The 21,934-nt window shown below is 36.7% G+C and overlaps 1 pseudogene; it reads left to right on the forward strand.

The window, feature by feature from the left end:
* Positions 1–300: 300 nt before the first annotated feature.
* Positions 301–409, forward strand: LOC112652867 (small nucleolar RNA U13; annotated as a pseudogene).
* Positions 410–21,934: the final 21,525 nt, after the last annotated feature.

Here is a 21,934-nt window from a genome sequence, read left to right on the forward strand (position 1 = left end):
TTCAGTATAAAATAAAGGGTGGGAGTCATGGAATCTGTGACTTGCTGTTTCTGGCAACTCTGCCTTAGAACTGTATTCATGGGAATTTAAGAACCTGCTCTCTGCAGGTTACCTGGCTGCCTAACTACATTACTGTGGAAGATTCTCGTTAGGAATGAGCTGTTAGTGGAGAAACATCCTTAATTCATAATGTAGAGTGAATCTGCACCCAGCCAAAATATGATTATGGGAACATTTGTAAAGGTTGTGTGACTTACAAAATAAATTTCCTAAATATTTTTAAAAACTTACAGGACTTGGATTCATTTGTAGTTCATAAGCATGATGATATAGGATATTCATGCTGTTGTGTGGTGACATGTACCTCCCTCAAATCTTGCTACAACCTTGGCACGTTACCTGTCTAACATGAATAAAAAAAGGAAGGAAAAAAAGAAAGTGAAACTTATAGGGCTTGAGTGTGCTTGAAATTTATATGTATATATATATATATATGTATATGTATACATGTATATATATATGATACATATATACATATATATGATAATTTCCTTTTTCTATAAATATAAATATATATATATACACACATATACTGTAATTTATAAATCATATATATAGATACACTATCCATGTGGTACATACTTTGTATATATGCTATCAATATATACGTTATCTATTATACTATATTTATATAGTATATACTGTATATAAGTACTATATATGTATAGACACATTACCCTAAATATACTATGTAATTACACATATATACATATTTATACGTTATAAATATATGGTGTAATATATATTATATATATATGATAATTTCCTTCTTCTAGGTGTTTCTAAGGAAATGATTATTTCTTTCCAGGTCAGCCTTGAAAGTAAAGGTAGTAAATGGTCACTAATGGGGTGATTAATTTGTATGAGTCTATAAACATCTCCCTCAGACCCATCATGGAACCACAATTTCTTTTTTAAAGATTTTATTTATTTATTCATGAATGACACAGAGAGGGAGAGACAAAGGCAGAGGGAGAAGCAGGCTCCATGCAGGAAGCGCAATGTGGGACTCAACCCCAGGACTCCAGGATCATGTCCTGGGCCAAAGGCAGATGCTCAACCCCTGAGCCACCCAGGCGTCCTGGAACCTGAAATTTTGTTAGTTGGATTTTATTGCTTTAAGTTCTGAAGACCTTTCAGCATGACATTCTTAAGTATCAGTTAAGGCCTAAATGTTTCTGGGAACACTTATCAGCTATAACCTGCTTGAAAGGATTAGGGAAAGGGAGAAAGGGCATCAGATGACAATTAGATATAGGAAAGTCCTGGTAAAAAGAGTTCAGATAGCTACCTGGATTGAGTAGTGGGACCACTGGGGATAAGGGATGGGGCTCACAGACAGGAGAGGTGGAAAGGAAGTGTCAGAGACAAGTTCACCTACTAGTTTTGCAGAAGTCTGGCTCAATCCTACTTTTGTGTTTAATGGGTATTTACCCTGTCAAACAAGTATTTGGATGGTCCCTGAAGGGAAGTAGAGTAATAACTTTTCTCTCCAAGTTAACAGCCAGAACCTTTACACACCCAAATAAACAATCTTCCATGCCAAGCATCACATTAGTTTATAGGTAGATGTCAGTGGTAGAGCTAAAACATTGCTTTAAAAGATTTCCTGTTGTAGGGGTTTGACAGACGAGTAGGAGGGCGGTTTTGCTGGGCTAGGCCAACAAATGCTCTTCAATGTTTTCCCCAATCACTCTGTTGAAGTTAAAATTCATTACATACAAGCAAACTAATGTTTCCTTGAAAGTAAAATGTCTGGGACAAGGCTTAAGAAAGTAAAAACTTTCCCTTATCTATTGAGTTAGTGACAAAATCTTTAAGTACTTCCTTGAGTCAGCCTCATTTTCTGCCTTTTATGATGTCCTAGTTTCTTTTGTTAGCAAAAGTTTGACCATTATACTTTTCCCTCAAAATTATTAATGAATACCAGGCTAACTCTTTCTCTTGGTCGGTCTTATCCTACTCTTGCTTTCCAAGACTGTTTGTTGTCCCTGTGGTTTCCAGGTTCCAGACTTGGTGTCTCCCACACCCCCCACCCCCTTTTAAAAAAATTTTCTATTGGCATAACATATTGACCAGACCAGAGGCTTAAGTGTCAAAAAGTAATGAAGATAATAATATCCGTTATGTGTCAAGTATTGTATAGAACTATTTACAAACTTTATTTCATTTAATCCTCAAAGCAATGTTGTAAGATAGATATAATTGTAATTGTTTTATATGTGTATAAATTTTAGCCAAGACAGGTAAAATAACTCTCAGCTTTATACAGTGAGAAGCTGAGATTTAAACCTAGGTATCAGGATCCCTGGGTGGCACAGTGGGGATCCCTGGGTGGCACAGTGGGGATCCCTGGGTGGCGCATTGGTTTAGTGCCTGCCTTTGGCCCAGGCGTGATCCTGGAGACCCGGGATCGAATCCCACGTTGGGTTCCCGGTGCATGGAGCCTGCTTCTCCCTCTGCCTATGTCTCTGCCTCTCTCTCTCTCTGTGTGACTATCATAAATAAATAAAAATAAAAAAATAAACAACAAAAAAATAAACCTAGGTATTGCTTGAATCTGAAGTCAGTTTTGGTTTATGATCTTGGCTCCACTCATTAGCTACCTATTGTTAATGTCTAACATTTACATTTTCTCATGTGTAAGTGTATATAGAAATCCACACACTTTTCATGTGCCTAGTACTGAAACATTTTCATGTAGTTTATAATAAAAATGCACAAAACAAGGCAGCTAAAATAACTGAAAATATGTAGAACAGTAGTTTTCAAATGACAATCATTGGGATCTAGGGCTACCTGTGCATAGAGAATTTTTGAGGGAGGCTTAGTTGGGAGGGCTCTGAGCTCTGTTCTCAATAGCTGTACTTTTACCTGTTTTATATATCAAGATTCCAAGTAATAATTTTTTTCAAACCCAAAATTCCATTACTCTAAAAACAAAAAAGTTTCTAAGTCCCAATGTGTTAGAATGTTGGAGAGATTTATGTTAGGAATTTGGGATGTCAAAATTAGAGCCACAAGGTTGAACTTTCTGGCAAGTTCCAAGGAAAAAAAGGAACCATGTTTGTTTATAAAGTTCCCATTATCTTATTTAGAAAAAAAAGAAAAGAAAGAAAGAAAGGAAAAGAGGAAAGGAAGGAGGGCAGAGCAGACAAACCAGTATGGCAAGGCAAATTTTTTTTGTCATTAATTGCAGGAAAATTTATAATTTTGTTTGTTGTGTGAGGAGCGTGATGGACAGTGATGTTTTGCTTGTGATTTTCTGTAAGACGTTCTTGTGATGAAGTTTTCTTTGTAATCTATGATAAAACCTAAAAGCATAATGTTAACTGAAGAGCATTCTTGGGAGAGGGCAACAAAATAAGGTGTATAAAATGACATACTAAACTGCCTAGTCTGCCTCAGAAGGTTGTTGCTGAATCTCAAAGAGCTAACTTGTATAAAAATGTTTGGAAACCTGTCAGAATTGCCTAACTTTTAGATAGTTACATCGTTCATTAAATCTTACATATTATTGAGCTCCTACTCTGTGCCTGGTGTTGTTCTAGGTTCTGGGGATGCTCATTACCAATCACTATAGATTAGATTTTAGTTGTTTACCCATATCTTTTGGAAATTATATATTTAGTTATCTCATATTTTGAAAGATAAGTTGGTTACACAAATAAATTGAGTGGGACTTGATCAGTGATTCCTGGGCTACTCTCAGAACATGGAATCCTCGAGTCTTCAAGTTGGAAGGGTTTATAGAGGTTAGTTATCTGGCTCATCCTGCCAATTTAAAAATTCCTCATACAGAATTCCTGAGGAAGGACATCAGAAACTCTTTAGGTATCTAATTACAGGTAGTTCAGTCTGTTATTAGACAACTTTAGATTTTAGAAAATTCTTTGTGTTGAATAGCCTGGAAGATTGGAGAAAATGGAAGAGAGGGGTATTAGAAAATCCTCTGTGTTCTTATGTTGATTACTTTGCCTTTTTAATTTCTGCTCGTTGGCCCCAGTTTTGCTATCAGTACCATGAGGGAAAGAATCTTACCACTTTTTCACTTGACAGCCCTTGAATTTAAAGATGTCTGTATCATCTCTGAAATTTTTTCTTTTATAGGCTAAACATTTCCAGTTCTTACATTTTTCATATAAGATAATTTCCAGACATCATCTTGATTGCCTTTGTCTAAAATTTTTTTTTTTTAAATTTTTATTTATTTATGATAGTCACAGAGAGAGAGAGAGAGAGGCAGAGACACAGGCAGAGGGAGAAGCAGGCTCCATACACCGGGAGCCCGACGTGGGATTCGATCCCGGGTCTCCAGGATCGCGCCCTGGGCCAAAGGCAGGCGCCAAACCGCTGCGCCACCCAGGGATCCCAGCCTTTGTCTAATACATTGTTTTGACAGTGTCCCTTTTACAATATAGCATGCAGAAATAAATGCAAGTGTTCCAGATCCGGCTGGCCTAGTACAATGGACTCCATTCTCTTTATTTTTCATTTTCATTTTCTTTCTTTTTTCTTTTAAAGCTTCAAATCAACTTACAATTGAATATTTGTTTGTGAATGAACTCTGATCATATACTGTCTCTCAAATTATTTACCAACGTCATTGTATAAACTTGTTATACCTAAAAATGATATCTCACATGAAGAATGCTCAGATAAAGTAATAGATAGAGGCTCTTTGAAACTCACAAAACAGTAAATAAATATGAGATGTTGTAACTAAGTCCCCATATTATCAACATGTGAGTCTGAAACCATTGTTGGAATACCCTTGCATCAATAGAACTTGTCATTTTATTTAGACAGTTTCTTTCATTTAACCAAATATTAAATTAGCCAGATGTTCCTGTTCTTTTTTCTTTTTCTTGGAATAAATTAATTGGGTCTACTTTTTTTGGTAAATTAATTAAAAAGTAGTTATTGAGCACTAATACATGTACTGCTAAGCAGTTCGGTGGATAAAAAAGAGATTTAGGATACTTTATCATCAACAAGTTTTATGGAAGCAGGGTGACCTTCAGTAAAACTGTAAATTTGTCTTTGTTGCTTTCATTAAAATATTCTTTTTAAAAGGTGCTTATATGTGGAAAGAAGAGAAAGAACTCCAATCTGGGAGGTTGGAGAAATGGTGGATATTGGTATATGTAGCAAATCTGTGATCTTAAGTGTTTAAATATTTTGCATTGGGGTGACAATGAGGACTTTTGGAAAACTATCAGTTTCTAGAAGTGAAGGCAAAAACAGGAAGAAGGTAGGGAGCAGTATCAACTGCTCAGGGTGCATGGTTTAGAGGATTGGAAGGAAAAGAGAAGAAAGAAAACTCTAAGTACTGTGTGAGGGGAGAGTGCCTTTCTTTTCTGAAAACCTTCTGTTCTACCAGCCTCAACATAATTAGCCTTTGTTCTTAGGCTTATTTAGTAGGGTGTCAAGATGATTTCAATGGTTCAGGCATTACTTCTGTATTACAGGAATACAGGATGGTATGAAAAGTGGTTATCCCACCCCTTCTCTCTTATTTAGGGGTGAAAATCTTTGCCAGAAACCCCAATTACTTTCCTTATATGTTGGTTATATTATTACTTTCCTAACCACTGGAAATATAGTGAGAATGATCAAAATTTGCATAGACAAATCATGGTATATATTTTGGAAATGTGAGAAGAGCTCACTTTTCCTGAATACATGGCTGCACACTCTCTGACCAAATCAGGAAGGAAAAATGGAAGGGGAAGGTGTTGAGTAGACAATCAGTAGTATTTGCCATAAATGATAGATGCAGCTGAAATCTAATTAGACAAAAATACACTTTTGCTTTTGTTTTTGCTTTTACTCAGAGGCTTGTGATAAGGGAAAAATACTATATAGTGAATCCTGGGAAGGATTTACTTATTTATTTTATGCTTGTGCCTATTTGTATAATATGACACTAGGTTTATCTTTCTTAAACACCTTGTCTTTATGGTATCCCAGAATTTTAGATTTTTGTAAATTCAACTTGGTAAAACGAATTCTAATTCCTAGAGATTATATAGCTATTAGCTTCCCTGATTAATTTCTGTGTGTGTGTGTGTGTGTGTGTGTGTTTGTGTGGAGTCTTTATTGAGCCAAAATGTGGCTTTATTTTGTGCCTATAATATATTCCTCCCAAAGCAAATTACTGCTAAAAGGATTTCAACATCTAAGACATTTAGTGAGGTATAAAATAAAAATCCCAAGCATATAGTTTCATGCTGTCATATAATTTGATATTAGTGATATAGTAAGAGAGCACTGGTTTGGAAGGCAAGAGACTTTTGGCGGGTGTACTGGCTCTTCTATAAACTGACTCATGGTCTTTATTCAGTTACTTCACTTCTCTGGAGCTTAATTTCATCATGTCTTGCCTTGAGGGAATTATATTAGATCAGTATTTTCCTAGACTGTGTTTCATGGAAAACTAGCTTTCTAAGCTTTCTAATATATATGAAACCTGGCCAAATACACTTGGGAAGTACTGGGTTAAACCAAGTTAATCATGTTTCTTCACTGCAGGATTCTCCAAGTCTTTGATATGCTAATATTCACTGTGAATCTCCAAGAAAAGAGTATATAGAGTTTTTTACAAAACTATTTGACCAGAAACTTTTTTTTGTTGGTTTGGTTTTATTTGTTTGTTTGTTTGTTTGTTTGTTTGTTTAAATTTTGAGACACTTTGAACCATAGTTAGTGAAACATTGACCTGGGTTATATTTGAGTCTGCAAAATCAATGTGTTTTTTGATCTCAGAAGCTTTCTTTAGGGATAACAGGTTGGAGGGTGTCTGTGACTAAATCAATCATAGAATACATATTGAAGCAGGAAAACTAGAACTGGAATCTGAAAAATGGATAAAATTTTCATAGCTGAAGCTGAATAGAGATATTTATGGGTAAAAGAAATGGCATGAACAAAGCCATGAACAGAGGGAAAGTATAGTAGGTTTTGCGAAATTATGGACTGTCAAGAATGACTGTGTTTTTCTTAAATTTAAATTCAGTTCACCAGCATATAACAACCAGTGCTTATCCCATCAAGTGCCCTCCTCAGTGCCTGTCACCCAGTCACTCCATCTGTCCACCCTCCTCCCCTTCTGCAACCCTTTGTTTCCCAGAGTTAGGAGTCTCTCATGATTTGTCTTCCTCTCTCATTTTTCTCACTCAGTTCTCCTCCTTTCCCTTATAATCCCTTTCACTATTTCTTATGTTCCACGTATGAGTGAAACCATACGATCGATGATTATCCTTCTCTGACTTATTTTACTCAGCATAATACCCTCCAGTTCATCCATGTTGAAGCAAATGATGGGTATTCGTCTCTTTTGATGGCTGAGTAATATTCCATTGTGTGTGTGTGTATCACATTTTCTTTATCCATTCATCTGTTGAAGGACATTGTGGCTCCTTCCACAGTTTGACATTTGTGGACATTTCTGCTATAAACATTGGGGTGCAGGTGCAGGAGTCCTGAAGAATTACTGGTTTTAAAAGTACATGCTGAAAAAAAAAGTATGTGTTGAGAGGCAACAGGAGATAAAAGAGGAAATGTGGTCATGTCAGGTTGTTGAAAGTTTTGAATGTCAGAATAGAGAGGGTATCCTTTGTGTAGTCAGTGGAGAGCCATTTGTGGAGCTAAGTGATATAAAAAGCAGCTTAATCTGGGACAATGTGGAAGATGGATTGGAGTATAGGGTGAAAGTGGATGGCTTTGTGATATGGATTTGAATTTGAATGAGGATGGTGGCCATGGGAACAAAATGGAAGGGATGACTGGCTATTTCTGAACATTAGAAGACTATGAAGTGTCTGTTACTATCCAGAAAACACTGGAGAGTTTGCTTCATATGGAGAGAGACAGATGTAGCAAGAGAAATTACTCAAGGGGAATAAAAGAGTCTTAGGTTTTTTAGGGAACCAAGAAGTCAGAGAGGAGTGCTGGTTTTTGTTTTGCTTTTGTTTTGGTTTTGGTTTTGGTTTATTTGTTCATTCACTCATTTATTTGTTCAGTCACTTATGCATTCATCAAGTACTTATTAATAACTTACACTGTATAGGTAAGTGTGTCTGAGGACATTGTAGCCTTTTTCTTAATTCACTGCTAACAATATGCAGTTTGGTCCTTGTATTTTTTTTAAGGTTTTACTTATTTATTCAGGAGAGATACAGAGAGAGAGAAAGAAAGAGAGAGAGAGAGAGAGAGGAGAGACACAGGCAGAGGGAGAAGCAGGTTCCATGAAAGGAGACCAATGCGGGACTCGATCTCGGATCCTGGCATCACGCCCTGAGCTGAAGGCAGCTCAACCACTGAGACACCCAGGCATCCCAGGTCCTTGAATATTCTTAGTTTATTCTCACTGACATGAAGGGAGATTTATTACTTCCTTAAAATAATGAAAAATTGTAATTGTATTAAAATATTTCTTTTTTATCTTTTTATTTCTCTAACTTGCTTAATTGTTAGAGCTCAAGGTTTAAAACTACACTGGAGAGTGGTTCTTATGAAATAAATATTTTGAGTTCCATCATCTACTTTAAGGAAATGTGAGGATTCAAATGACATGATGCATTAGAATCCTTTATCTGCATTAATGCTCAAGAGAGATAGTTATTGCTACTCTTCCTCCTCTTACTATTGCTATTACTATTACTGTTGCTCCTACTACTGTTGCTACTGTCGTACTATAGTTGAGACTTTTTCTGGCTTTGGGCAAACCTCCAGCATATTCATTTATAACTTCAATTAGCTGCTGTCCTCTCTGTGCAGAAATGGGGTGCATAATAGAACGAATGAATTCCTGTGTAAAGTGGGCCTTGACATTTGGGAGAGCCTGAGAAGTTTAAGGCTGTGGTTCCTTATAACCTGTTAGAATGAGGGGCTCTCAGAATATGGTTGTGTGCTTGTGAAGATGTGTTAATTGTGTTCATGTGTGTGTATGAGTGTTAAAGTTTTAAGTTTATTTGGGTCTAAGATATTTATATATTATTCAGCTAATTTTAATATACTTTGCTTCTTTTCCCTTAAAACCTTAGAGTTTTTCTTGGTTATCTTGAAAGAAACTGTAGGAAAAGTCATGATGAAAGGGAGGTAAGAAGACCGTGTTAATGTTGCAGTCTTTTTGCTCTTTACACTTCTGCCACCTGGTAACTTTGCCTCCTTTTAGTACTTGAATTCTGGACACAAGATTTTTAAAGATAGGAACACATTTCTAGAAAATTTTGCAGTCAAAGAAAAATACATAGTCTCAACTCTACTTAGAAATCATGATAGTTATTGTGTTTAGCATCAGGAAAATTGCAGTCCCACATGATTCATGCTCTGGATTTTTCCTTTTGCTTTCATGTCTGGGCAGACATTTCCTGGCTTGTTTGAGTTCTTATCCATCCCAAGAGGGGAAAATCACAGATCATAACCATTGCTGACTGAAATCTATGCACTGGGCTTGTGAAAGAGGAAGGAGCAAAAGGCTCAAACTTACTGCTTCCAGCAAATATTTATGTGGATTTGGTGACTTCTTCAGCTGGGGTTTCCTGATTTTTTTCCTTTTGGTCTCCTCTTGGAACAATAACCTAGAGATATTTTCGTTCCCCCAAATTTTATTAAGATGAATTCATTCAGTCAACATATATTTATTAAGCAACTACTTTGTGCCAGGCACTGTTTTAAGCTGTGGTACCTAACAATGAACAAAACAGACAAAATCCCTGTCTTTACGGAAATTATGGTTGTAGTGGAAGACATAATTTTATACATACACACATACAAATATAGTTATACTATAGGTATTATTTCCCATACATATATAATATATATGTATACATCTATACCTTATATATGCATGGCATACATAATCTACATAATGTGTATATGTAGTAATATATATAAATATATATCTATACATAAGATACATAAACACACACACAGTAAATTAGGCAGTGATGAGAGTTAAAATAGGGAAAGGGAAATGGTGTTAGAAAGGGGAGGCATTTAAATTTTAAATGGGGATCTTAGGGAAGGCTTTGTGAAAAAGGTAAGGATTCCAAGGCATGGAAACATTCCAGGCAGAGGGCCCAGCAAGTGCAGAGGCTCTGATGGCCATGAGGAATAGGAAGAGGCCAATGTGCCTACTTTGCAGAGAACTGAGGACAGGGGAGGAAATAAAAGCATGGGCCATGCAGTCTGATTGTATAGAATCTTGGAGATCTAGTGAGGGCCTGGGCTTCTACTTCATGTGGCATGGAAGCCATTGGAGGATTTTAAGCAGATGAGTGACATGATCTGACTTAGGTTTTAGCAAAAACATTGACTTCTGTGGTAAAATGCACTGACCAGGTCAAAGGCAGAAGCAAGGAGATGAATTAATAAACTACTTGGGAATCTGAGGGCTTGCTTGTTTTCAGTTTCTTCCAGGTAGCTCTTTTTGTCCAGACCTAAATTGCTGACTATTGACTTATATATGTCTCATATCTAGGTCATGGGAATGCTGCCATCATCTTTGCCCCCAGTAAATACAGTAAATGCAACTTTTGCTTTGCCAATGCTGCAAGCCTACCTGTCTCTTGTTCTTTAGAATTTCCAGGCAGGAGTCATACACCAGTTCACTGGGTTCCTCTCTAACAGGAGATTAATGATAAATTCTCTGAGTGCTCTCTTTGTCCTCTATCTATCTTGACTGGAGTCAAGAAGGAAGAATTCACTTTCCCCTTGGAAGGGGATGAGCTCATAGAATGCCAAGAATTTTCTCCACAGATATATTCTTAAGAAATTCTCCCTCAGTAATAAATCCCTTCAAAGCCCGTGTCATTAGACTTTTTTTTTAAGGATCTAGTACTTCTCCCACATCTCTTCCAAAGAGGAAGAAGAGGTAGGGTATCCTTTGAGTAAATCTTTCTGAGCCCGTTCTTCCCCCATTTATTGTGCCCTAAATCCAAGTGAGGGATTCCAGAGTTTTATAATAATTTTTAAAAATACCCACCTTTTAAAATTTGCATCTTGGTCTGGCACTTCACCCTGAAATGTTGTAGCTATTATATTTTGATACCTTGCTTGCAATATCATGTTACAAAGAAAAAGACTATTTGCTAATTTTGGATTATGTTTCTCCCTTGGTAATAACTATCAACAAATGAGAATATATTTGGCAAGGAGAAAAAAGAACATTCAAGATGTCATGTCATTAGGTCTTGGCTTGGTGACATACATGTAGTGGATACAAATCATTAATTTATTGAAAGAATGATTGAGCTCTGTGCTTTGAATGGAAACTATGAAGTAAATCCATTCATTCCAACACTCAGAGCTGGATTCAAGAAAAGTGTTTTTTTATAAATGATGCTGATAAATACTAGGACACTGCTTTAACATGATCTTTTTTGATGTGGGATTAACACTTCTGTATTGCTTCTTATAAATAAATGTGTTATCAAGAGGGTACTGTGTGCCAAGTCATAAACCAAAAAACACAGCATACAATGTGAAAGGATAAATAACAGTATAGGAATGATTGTGAGACCTTTCATAGTTAATTGCCAGTGATATGTCTAAACAATGAGTTCTGTGAGAACAGATGATGAGATAATCACTGCGGGATGGAAGGAATATGAAGGCTTTTTAGAAGACTAGAGAAGGCAGTTTTATGCTAAGGTTCTATCATATGAAGTTTGGTACTCATGTAACATATTTAAGGTGGGTGTGAAATATACAAATCACATAATCACTCTGTGCCTTAAGATTTTCATACCCTTTATTTTATTATCTTCTTTCAAATTGAGATTATATAATACATATATAGAGAAGTACTCATAGAGAAGTACTCCAGCTTAATGAATAGTATTTATACATTTTATATATATCAGTCCATTGTTAGATACATATTTTGCAAAGGTTTTCTACCAATCTATGGGCTGTCTTCTCATTTTCTTGATCCCTTGGCATATATTAACCATAGTTATTTTAAATTCCCAGTCTTTGATGATAATTCCCATCTCCTTGTACATCTCTGAGTGTGGTTCTGATGCTACCCTGTCTTTTTTTTTTTTTTTTTAAGATTTTTATTTATTTATTCATGATAGAGAGAGAGAGGGAGAGAGAGACTGACAGGCAGAGGGAGAAGCAGGCTCCACGCAGGGAGCCTGACGCGGGACTGGATCCCGGGACTCCAGGATCGCGCCCTGGACCAAAGGCAGGAGCCAAACCGCTGAGCCATCCAAGGATCCCCAAGCTACCCTTTCTATTTTATTTTATTTTTTATTGAGAGAGACAGAGACAGAGACAGAGACACAAGCAGAGGGAGAAGCAGGTTCTATGCAGTAAGCCCGGCGTGGAACTGATTCAGGGGCTCCAGGATCAGGCCCTGGGCTGAAGGCTGCGCTAAACCCCTGAGCCACCCGGGCTGCCCTACCCTGTCTTTTTAAACTGAGTTTTTTACCTTCTAATATGCCTTGTAATTTTTTTGTTGAAAGCTGGACATAATATATGGGATAAAAGGAACTTTAGTATGTAGGCCTTACTTATGTGGTAGTAAGATGTAGAGGGAGGGTAAGCATTCTGTAGTCCTATGATTATGTCTTAGATTTTTAGGGAACCTGAGCCCCTGAGCTTTGACTTTCAAAAGTACTTCTCATGTCTCTTTGCCACCCCTTCTCCACAAACACACATACACTTACTTCGAACAGGAAAACTAGAAGAAAGAGGCTGCAGTTAATATTTCCCTTCCTCCACATCAAAAGCTGGAGGGGATTGGAGCTGAGTATTTCCCTTCCTCCAGGTCTCTTGGGCTTTAGTGAAATAGATTATTTTGTTAAGAAGAATGGAATATTTGGGCTTGTTTCAAAATGAATACTTTTCTTCTCCCCTTAATGGAGGCATGAGTTCTTTTATCATCTCTGTGAAACTCACAGGGCTCCTGGAGGGAATACTCACAAAAGTGAAGGAGCTCCATCTTCCCTTAAGACTGCCCTTCCCTGGAATTTTTAGCTCTCAAATTTGTCCACACTGAGTTTCTAGCAATTAAGTAAGTATAGTCTAGATTTTTCTACCCTGGTACTAGTTTCCATGGAAGTTTCTGCTCCTGGGTTTTTGCTCCACTAAGTTATTATTCTATGTATCTGCCTGTCTACCTCTCAGAATTTGAAGGCAGTGGTTTGTGTGTGATCTTGATTCACCAATAGATCTAAGAAAAGTTGTTGATTCCCAGTTTGTTATGGAGAATAATGACTGACTAGTGGGTATGGGGTTTGCTTTTTGAGCTGATGACAGTGTTCTAAAATTGATTGTGATGATGGTTGCACAATTCTATGAATATTCTAAAAATCATTGACTTGTATACTTTATGGATGAGTTGTATACTATGTGAATTATATTATAATTATATATTACATGTTATGTATATCTCAATACAGCTGTTTCCTAAGGCTCCTGTAACAAATTAGCATAGACTAGGACGTGGCCTAAAACAACAGAGATTTATTCTCTCGCAGTTTTAGAGGCCAGAAGTCCAAAATTTAGTTTCACTCAATTGAAATTAAGGTGTTGGTAGGGCTGTATTCCCTCCAGAGGCTCTGGGAGAAAATTCCTTTCTTGCTCCTTCTAACTTTCAGTGGCTGCTGACATGCCTCTGTGGTCACATTGCTTCTTCCTCTTCTGTGTGTCTGTATGTATGTGTCTACTGTCTCTTATAATGATATATGTGATTACATTTAGGGCCTAACAGAATAATCCATAATAAACTCTACATCTCAAGATCCTACATTTATAAAGAGCCTTTTTCCTTATAAGGCAGCATTTACAGGGCCCAGAGATTAAAGCCTAATATCTTATTATTTGACTTACCACAAATCCAGAAGGCCTATTTTTTTTTTCAGAAGGCCTATTTTTAAAAAGCATTTCTTGATGTCTTTAGGGCCACACCTACAATAAATTGTTTATGTTTGATAGTAAGTTTTAAGAAAAAAGACCAAATGATCACTTAATCTCATGGGTCTACTAGCTAAAAACTAGTTGGATACTCATGTTGTATTTAATAACCAAGCCAAGAATTTTGGATACCACTAGCTTATAGACTTTTCAAGTTTTGGGCTATCCTAGGCTTTGTCTAGCTTTGTGATCAACATGGTATATGTTTGTGATTAGCTGGGATGTCCTAGTTTGGCTTGGTTTGCACCAAGTGCTAATACTTCCCAGAAACCCCATAGGGTCAGGAACTATTTGTTTTGATTCATTTTACAAGTTCTGGTTTAAACTGTGAATATCTATAAACAAAAGATATCATTTTATTGAACTTACTTTCTTCTGATAGTTGTCACTGCAGGACCTAATCATGAATCCCCTGACACAGCTTTAGATTTCTAGGAAGAAGGAAAATAATGCCCCATAAATTGAAAACACAGTGTGAGAATGTGTACTTTATTTTTTAAAAAGATTTATTTATTTGTTCATGAGAGACACGGAGAGAGAGGCAGAGACACAGGAGATGGAGAAGCAGGCTCCCTGTGGGGAGCCCGATCTGGGACTCCATCCGGGACTCCATGTGGGACTCCGGGATCATGCCCTGAGCCAAAGGCAGACACTTAACTGCTTGAGCCCCCCTGGCGTCCCAGGATGTGTAATTTAAAATATGTCTTCTAAGAGTTCAGGGGAAGTGAAATTCATGGTAACTGCTTATTTTAAACTCCCATTTAACTTTTTAGGAAAAAAAAAATCTGAGACTTATCCATGAGGGAGAGGACAATGAGATCATTTTTGAAATTACAGTTAGAATATTTGCATTAAGGTGGCAATTTTCCCTCAGAGTAGTTACTCTGAAGGATAGTGCACTGATTCTGGTGGTATGGCCATTGCATACAAGTGTTTGTAGCTCCTTTTATAGGATAATTGTCTTCAGATCCAACTTCTGAAAGATTGAATTCTTATTTCATAGTCTTCTTTAATGTTTAATATAATCCTTAGTGTCTTAAAGTAAATCCTAAAGTAATCCTTAATGTCCACAACTAGTATCACCCAACCTGCTTATCCACTTTACTTGCCATCCCTTACTTTGAGTCATTGTGGATTACGTAAGAAAATAAAATTCAGTTTTAGAGGATGAAGTTTTACTACAACTGACACTATTTAAAAGAATTTGATCTGATACCTGTAATAAAATGGAACTCTAACAAATTTTAAGTAATGGCAACTTAGAATATATGTATAGCTACCCAGGTTGAAGACTTTAAGCAGAACAATACACATTTATATGTGTGAGTTTTGATATGTGTGTGTATGTATGTATGTCTGTTAAAAATAAATCACATATCTTATAATCATATTTTGTATAATGCAACGAAAAGTACAGAATTCCTTTTCCTTGGTGCACTTTGCCTATGTACAGCCAAGAACAAATACTTTCAAATTATTCATTATCTACTGGGATAGTTATGGGCTCTGGGAACAAAACAGACATGGCCCCTGATTTCATGGCAGTTAAATAGGTAGAGACAGACAAATAAAATATATATTGGGGCAATAAGTAATGTGGAGAAAAATTAAGGTCAGAGAGAAAGTGATAGAGTGAAGCTGCTATTTGGATAAGATGGTCAGGAAAAACCTATCTGATAAGATGATGTTTGAGCAGAGATGTGAAAAAATTGAGGGAACTGGATTTGTGGATGTTTTGGGGAGTGCCAGGGTGGGTTGCTGAAGAGAGCATCCCCTAGAGGGAGCAGCAATTGCAAAGAGGTGTGCTTGCTTGACATAGTAAGCTGTGAAAGCAAACATCCTGTCTCAAGAGACCATTCAAAACAGTTCCAAAACTAAATACAGATATACAGGGGAGGAAAAAACTGGTTTTTATTGGGGTAAAATCTTTCCTGATCAAAGCTCAGGATAAGACCTACTCCTTTTCTCTTTGTGTTTTCTGCTCTTCATTCTGCCCAGAACATTTGGACTTACTTTCCCTTTTAATTTTCTAGTCTTAAATTACTTGAACAGGATAAATCCAATCATGTTATTCTAGATACACGTACATGCAATTAGGATGAGTCATTCTGGTTCTGTCATTGTGTTACTCAGCTACTGGTAGGCATTAGAGTAAAAAAGCATGTTGCTAAGGGAGGAGCACACTTTGATGAAAATAGGGAAAATATTTTATGAGTAATTTCTTTGAACTGAGATAGCTTTGCCAAATTGTCTATATATCTACCACAATCTTCATTTTCTACTCTTGGTTTCTAAAGGAAAGCTTTCTGTTAGGTATAGAAGGCTCCTTTGCAGGATGGTTTCTCAAATATTGTTAGCTGAATGTAGACTTCTGTTTAGTCACAAGGAAGAACTTGCCTGAAATGGGGCTCTATTTTATAAAAGTAAGAGAAGTTGGAACATTGTTATAGCAATTAGAGTTTGAAGAAACCATGGAGTTCTCTGTGATTACAATTTCTTCATTTTACTTTTGCTGACATGAAGAATTCACATTAACTGAGTGCTTTCTGTGTGGCTGGCATTATGCTGGACACCTTTGCGCATATTATCTTATTTCATTAACTCTTCAATTCTTTGACGTATTGGCAGGGACTTGTGCTAGGTCTTTTCTGTTTGTCCTTAAAGTTTGCTCTTCACTCTTTTTCATCTTCTGTGCACGGGGGGCTTACTAATGTGTACCTCATTAACTAGACCAATAGAACATAGCAATGATCATAGGCCAGAGATCAGAAAGTTGTAGATGGTAGAGGAGTGGTCTACCAATGGAACATAGCAATGGAACATAGCAATGATCATAGGCCAGAGATCAGAAAGTAGTAGATGGTAGAGGAGTGGTCTTTATCCTCCTTGGTTCTTACTTGCCAGGCTACAAATTGGCCATGGCTGCGTTGTTCTTTTGAAGTTCTTCTGCTATAGCTACAGCACTACCTATAATTCTCTGAGATCAGGTAACTTTTTCCTTCTTCCAGCCAATCTAGGGTCAGGGAGGGAGGAGGGCAGAGGCAGTTATGGCTCTCTACTTTGGTAGAACTGGGATGCTCCACCATTGTTTATTCACATTCTTTACCTTGCCCACACTTTTGTTAATAATCCCTTCATTAAATTATTCTTATTTACCCAGTTCAGATGTTCCCTTCCTTTCCTGCTGTGATTGTAACTGTTACATTTTTACTTTCCCCACTTTATAGACAAGAAATCTGAGGCTCAAAGAGGTTAGTGATTTGTTCAAAGTCACTTAACTATTTTGTCAGAATCAGGATTTAAAACCAGTTCTAGGCATGGCCGGCCCGTGCGGGGGGGTAGGGGGTGGGGGGGGTGGGGGGACCAGTTCTATCTGACACTAAAGCCTTAAACTTTGTAATACTTAGCTATAGATATTGCTGGTTAATGGTGGAGCTGAAACCTAAGCCCAAGTTTGTAATTCTTTCCTAGCTTTCTTTATACCAAGCTCCAATAAAGATATATATGTGTGTCACTCCATCATTTTTAGCTCTACTTTTTTGTTTGTTGCTTTGAAAGAAAAATCATAGTTTTTCTTAACGTAAAAAGAGTTGACATTATTTTAAAGACCAAAGATTTAAATTTAATTATAACTGGTAATAAGATGGTTAAAAAAGATAGGCACAATATTTGCTTTCATGGGGTTCTTAGAGAAAGACACATCAATTGAATAGTCATGCGAATAAATGCGAAATTGTGACTGTGATTGATAAATAATATGTAGAAGAGGTACTGAAACATCAGAATTTAAATGTAAGAGAGATTTAACCTATTCATGGAGGATTGAGGACACTTCCTTTAAAAGATGATGCTCTAGGGGATCCCTGGGTGGTGCAGCGGTTTGGCGCCTGCCTTTGGCCCAGGGCGCGATCCTGGAGACCTGGGATCGAATCCCACGTCGGGCTCCCGGTGCATGGAGCCTGCTTCTCCCTCTGCCTGTGTCTCTGCCTCTCCCTCTCTCTCTGTGACTATCATAAATAAAAAAAAAAAAAAAAAAAAAAAAAGATGATGCTCTAAGATTTTAAAGATCAGTAGGCATTGAGTATAGTCTTCCTAAGTCGAAGCTAAAATAAGTTGGTGGGCAAAACTGCCTATTCCTCAACATTAAGAAAGTTTTGTTCCATGTAGTAGCCTAACTCACTTCATCGTTTTTCTTTAATCACTGAGATCATTTGTTCTGGCCCTAAAGGAGATTGCTTAAGATGACCCCTAGCTCTGAGAACATGAGGTATGTGAAGCCGAGAGTGCTGGCAACCTTGGACTATGACAGAGAGAGCCCAGGGTACACAAGCATCGCCATAGGATCTTATTACATATGGGGATCTTGGAGATAATCTGACCCAACCCCTTTATTTAATAGGGAAGGAAACGGAAGAGCTACCATTGCAGTATAGAGAATTAGTGTAGAAGCAACTAAACATCTGAAGAGGCATATTACCTTCTGTCAGCAGGTTGGGTAACTGTGTTTGGATGGAATAATAAGTGGTTTGGTAGTAGAAATATTAATTCTCGTGTTCTTTATTAGGACACAAAGATTGTTTTTATTCAATAAAATTCAGTGTTTGTTTCTCTGGTTTTGATGAGGGTCTGGATAGGTTAGTCAAGACCACTAAATATAATACATTTTACTATAGTGTATATTTTACATTGCTATATAATGATACTTCATTGGATTTTGGAAATTATTAATTAATACATGCTTGTAGTAAATTTGTTATTACAGATTGCTTAATAACAAAGAAAAGACAATATTTTATAATTTCTTTAATGAGACTGATATCCTTGATGTCAAAACAAGATAAAAACAGTTAAAGAAAATAAAAGTAACCTACCTTTTGTCACAGCCTGGTGAAAGTGGACTAGCATTTGTGACTAAGAAGGTGTCTCTCTCTCTCTCTCTCTCTCTCTCTCTAAATATTCTGTTTATTTTGGAATAATTTTAGACTTACATAAAAGTTGCAAAGATAGTACAGTGAATTCTCATATACTACTCACCCAATTTCCTTCATTATTAACATCTTACTGAAGTTCTTTAAAAATAAATTTTAGAAAAACTAATTCTCCCTCAGATGTAAGGCATTCTATAAAAACACATTGTTCACAAAACAATTCTTTTCTAAGAGAAAATATCTGAAAAGTTTATAGCATAAACTGGGAACCACACAGGCTAGTCAGATAGGATAATTGCTTCTTAGCAATTTAATGATGATGGGAGAAAAATGATGAATGTAAGGAAAGAGTAGGATGAGAAATTTAGGTAATAATCTAGATGTTTCTGTCAGGTAATTGGGGCTTTCAGTTCTCTCTATTCTTTAAGCATAATTATATATTTGAATTTCATTGCTATTGCTGGATGGGATTGTATCCATATATTTTTGAAAAGAGGAAAACACTGATATTTCCAGCATATTACAACTTGTGTTTAGCTTTGGCTTAGTTAGGATAAGTCAATAATTTACTTGATTAACATATTCCATCACAGAGATTTCTCTGTCTTAACACATATGGTAGTATCTTGTTTGCCTTTGGAATCTCTTAAAGTAGGTTTGGAATATATATAATATATATATTATACATATCTTGCATTTTTTTTTTTTATTTATTTATGATAGGCACACAGTGAGAGAGACAGGCAGAGACACAGGCAGAGGAAGAAGCAGGCTCCGTGCACCAGGAGCCTGACGTGGGATTCGATCCTGGGTCTCCAGGATCACGCCCTGGGCCAAAGGCAGGCGCTAAACCGCTGCGCCACCCAGGGATCCCCATATCTTGCATTTTGTAGCCATGTTGTAGTTGTTGAATGTGTGGAGCTAGGCAACTAAAAGAATAAAGGGAGCCATGGTCTGGATGGTTTTTAAAATAGATTTTTTTGTAATTTTGGGAACAAAGACTGAAAAAAACTACAAACATGACATATGAATGTAATCACTGTCTTTTGTAGCCTTTGTTTTTTGTTCTTCTTCTTCTACTACTTCTTTTTTTTTTGACCTTGAGCCAGTATGCCTTCTGTTGTATTCAACTCTTTCCAGTAGACTGGCTTTACATTGCTTGCAGCCTGGACCTGGCCCCTGAAGAGATATTAGAGGAACAATTTAATGGTTAGCAAGTTATGCTGGGAACTGAGGTTGCTGAGGCAGAACAGGACACAATTGTCCAGACTGGTTGCTTGGGGAACAAGGTTGTCTGGATGGTTTAAGTTTAACTTAATAGCTTTGGCAGTGGCCAAAGGCAGTGGTTAAAGAATGTCTTAAAGAGGGTTGGAGTAAAGGGACTATTGCCCTGGAGTTTCAGTTGCTCATAATTTCCACCTTATCCCCAACTAAAGTGAGATCTTATTGTAATTTTGGGGCTTATAGAAGATCATTAGCAAACTGCTTGTGGGGAATTAGGTGTTCCTGAGCAGCAATGCTAGTGGCTGTGAATATAATGTAGAGCTGGGCTGTTTATCCTTTGGTATGTTAGTGATATATGCCTCATGCCCTTGCTGCTTTCCTCATACCAGGGAGAACTCTGTTTGCAAAAATAAGCTTATAATATCCAGGGAAGAGTTTTGACTGTAAAACTGTATGACTTTGTTTTCCTTCACCACAAATATTTATATTTTAAGACACTCTCCAAAACCCATAACAAAAGATTTTAAAACAGCCAGGCCCTAAAAGAAAGCTATGTGAGGATAATGAAAAACACACCATAAGCCTAAAAGAATTTCATGTGCTCTGTCCTGCTCATCTTTCCTTGTGGCCTTTGTTTTGAGGGAAGTTTATTAAGGTATATATGTGATTGGGATAGGAGAGGGAAACTCAGTATATGTAAAGAGAATCATTCTATCTAATAGCATGCTATCTCTTGGCATGCTCCAACTACAGGAGGAACTCAGTTTGGGAATCTATTTGTTCACTTAATAAAAATATTAGACACTCTGTAAAGATTAGTTCTATCAGCTAAAGGAAAAGTACATTCATGGTCATCATGACAGCTTTAATTAAAGGCCAGATAAAAAGTACTCATTGATCCCAAGAGGATCCCAGACTGGGGGAAGTGTTTGGATGGATTGCTGAAAATTCATCATGTCTACAAGAGGAAAAATACTTTGAAAAAACATGCATGTGCAGATTTTACAGGTTCACTAGTGTTGTCTTAAGTTATAGGAGGCTGAGTAACAAATTTCAGGAATAATTTTGAAGACGTAGACTTTCTGTATTTGAATAATTTCTATTTTGAATGATTTCAAAAAATAATTTTCAAAGATGTGCTAAGGGACATATTCTAGGGATTGTATTATAGTTGTACTGTGTTAGAGGATACTAATTTGAATTCTAAAACATTTGTATCTAAAAGTCTTAAATTTGTATGAAAGGAAAGGGCATTTACCTGAGTTGATTTTTTTCATTCATTTGTTCATTCCACAAGTTTTTATTGAGAACAGATTATGTGGTAGGCTTTACTACAGGTACTTTTTGGTGAATGTGCAAGAATGCTACATTTCTCAGAAGGAAGTGGTAGTTTTGACCTTTAGGGGAGAAGCATTCTTAGAAGAGAGCTTCTGGGGCTTGATAAGAAGCTCATGTAAATGAAGACAAGGAAAAGCCACCATGCAGAGAGATACAGGCTCATCTAGATGCCTCTGATAAGTGTTCTATGGTCCTTTGGGGATGTTTTAACAATTTGCTTATTTGAGATGTCCTTTTTGAGTTTTAGGGAGGAGCTAAATACAGATTGCTTTTAGAGCCTGTCTTAAAATCTTTCATTATGGGGTTTAGAATGTGGTGGTTATTTTTATTTTTTTTTAGAATATGTTTTAACATACAAATATTTATGTTGAAAGTAAAACATTTTTATTGCTTGATTTGCTAGGAAAGTTCTTTAATTTCTGTGTGAAGTACTGGACACTATAGGTCAGAAAAAG

This window comes from Canis lupus, chromosome 4 (assembly GCF_003254725.2).
Source record: "Canis lupus dingo isolate Sandy chromosome 4, ASM325472v2, whole genome shotgun sequence".
NCBI classification, from domain to species: Eukaryota; Metazoa; Chordata; class Mammalia; order Carnivora; family Canidae; genus Canis; species Canis lupus.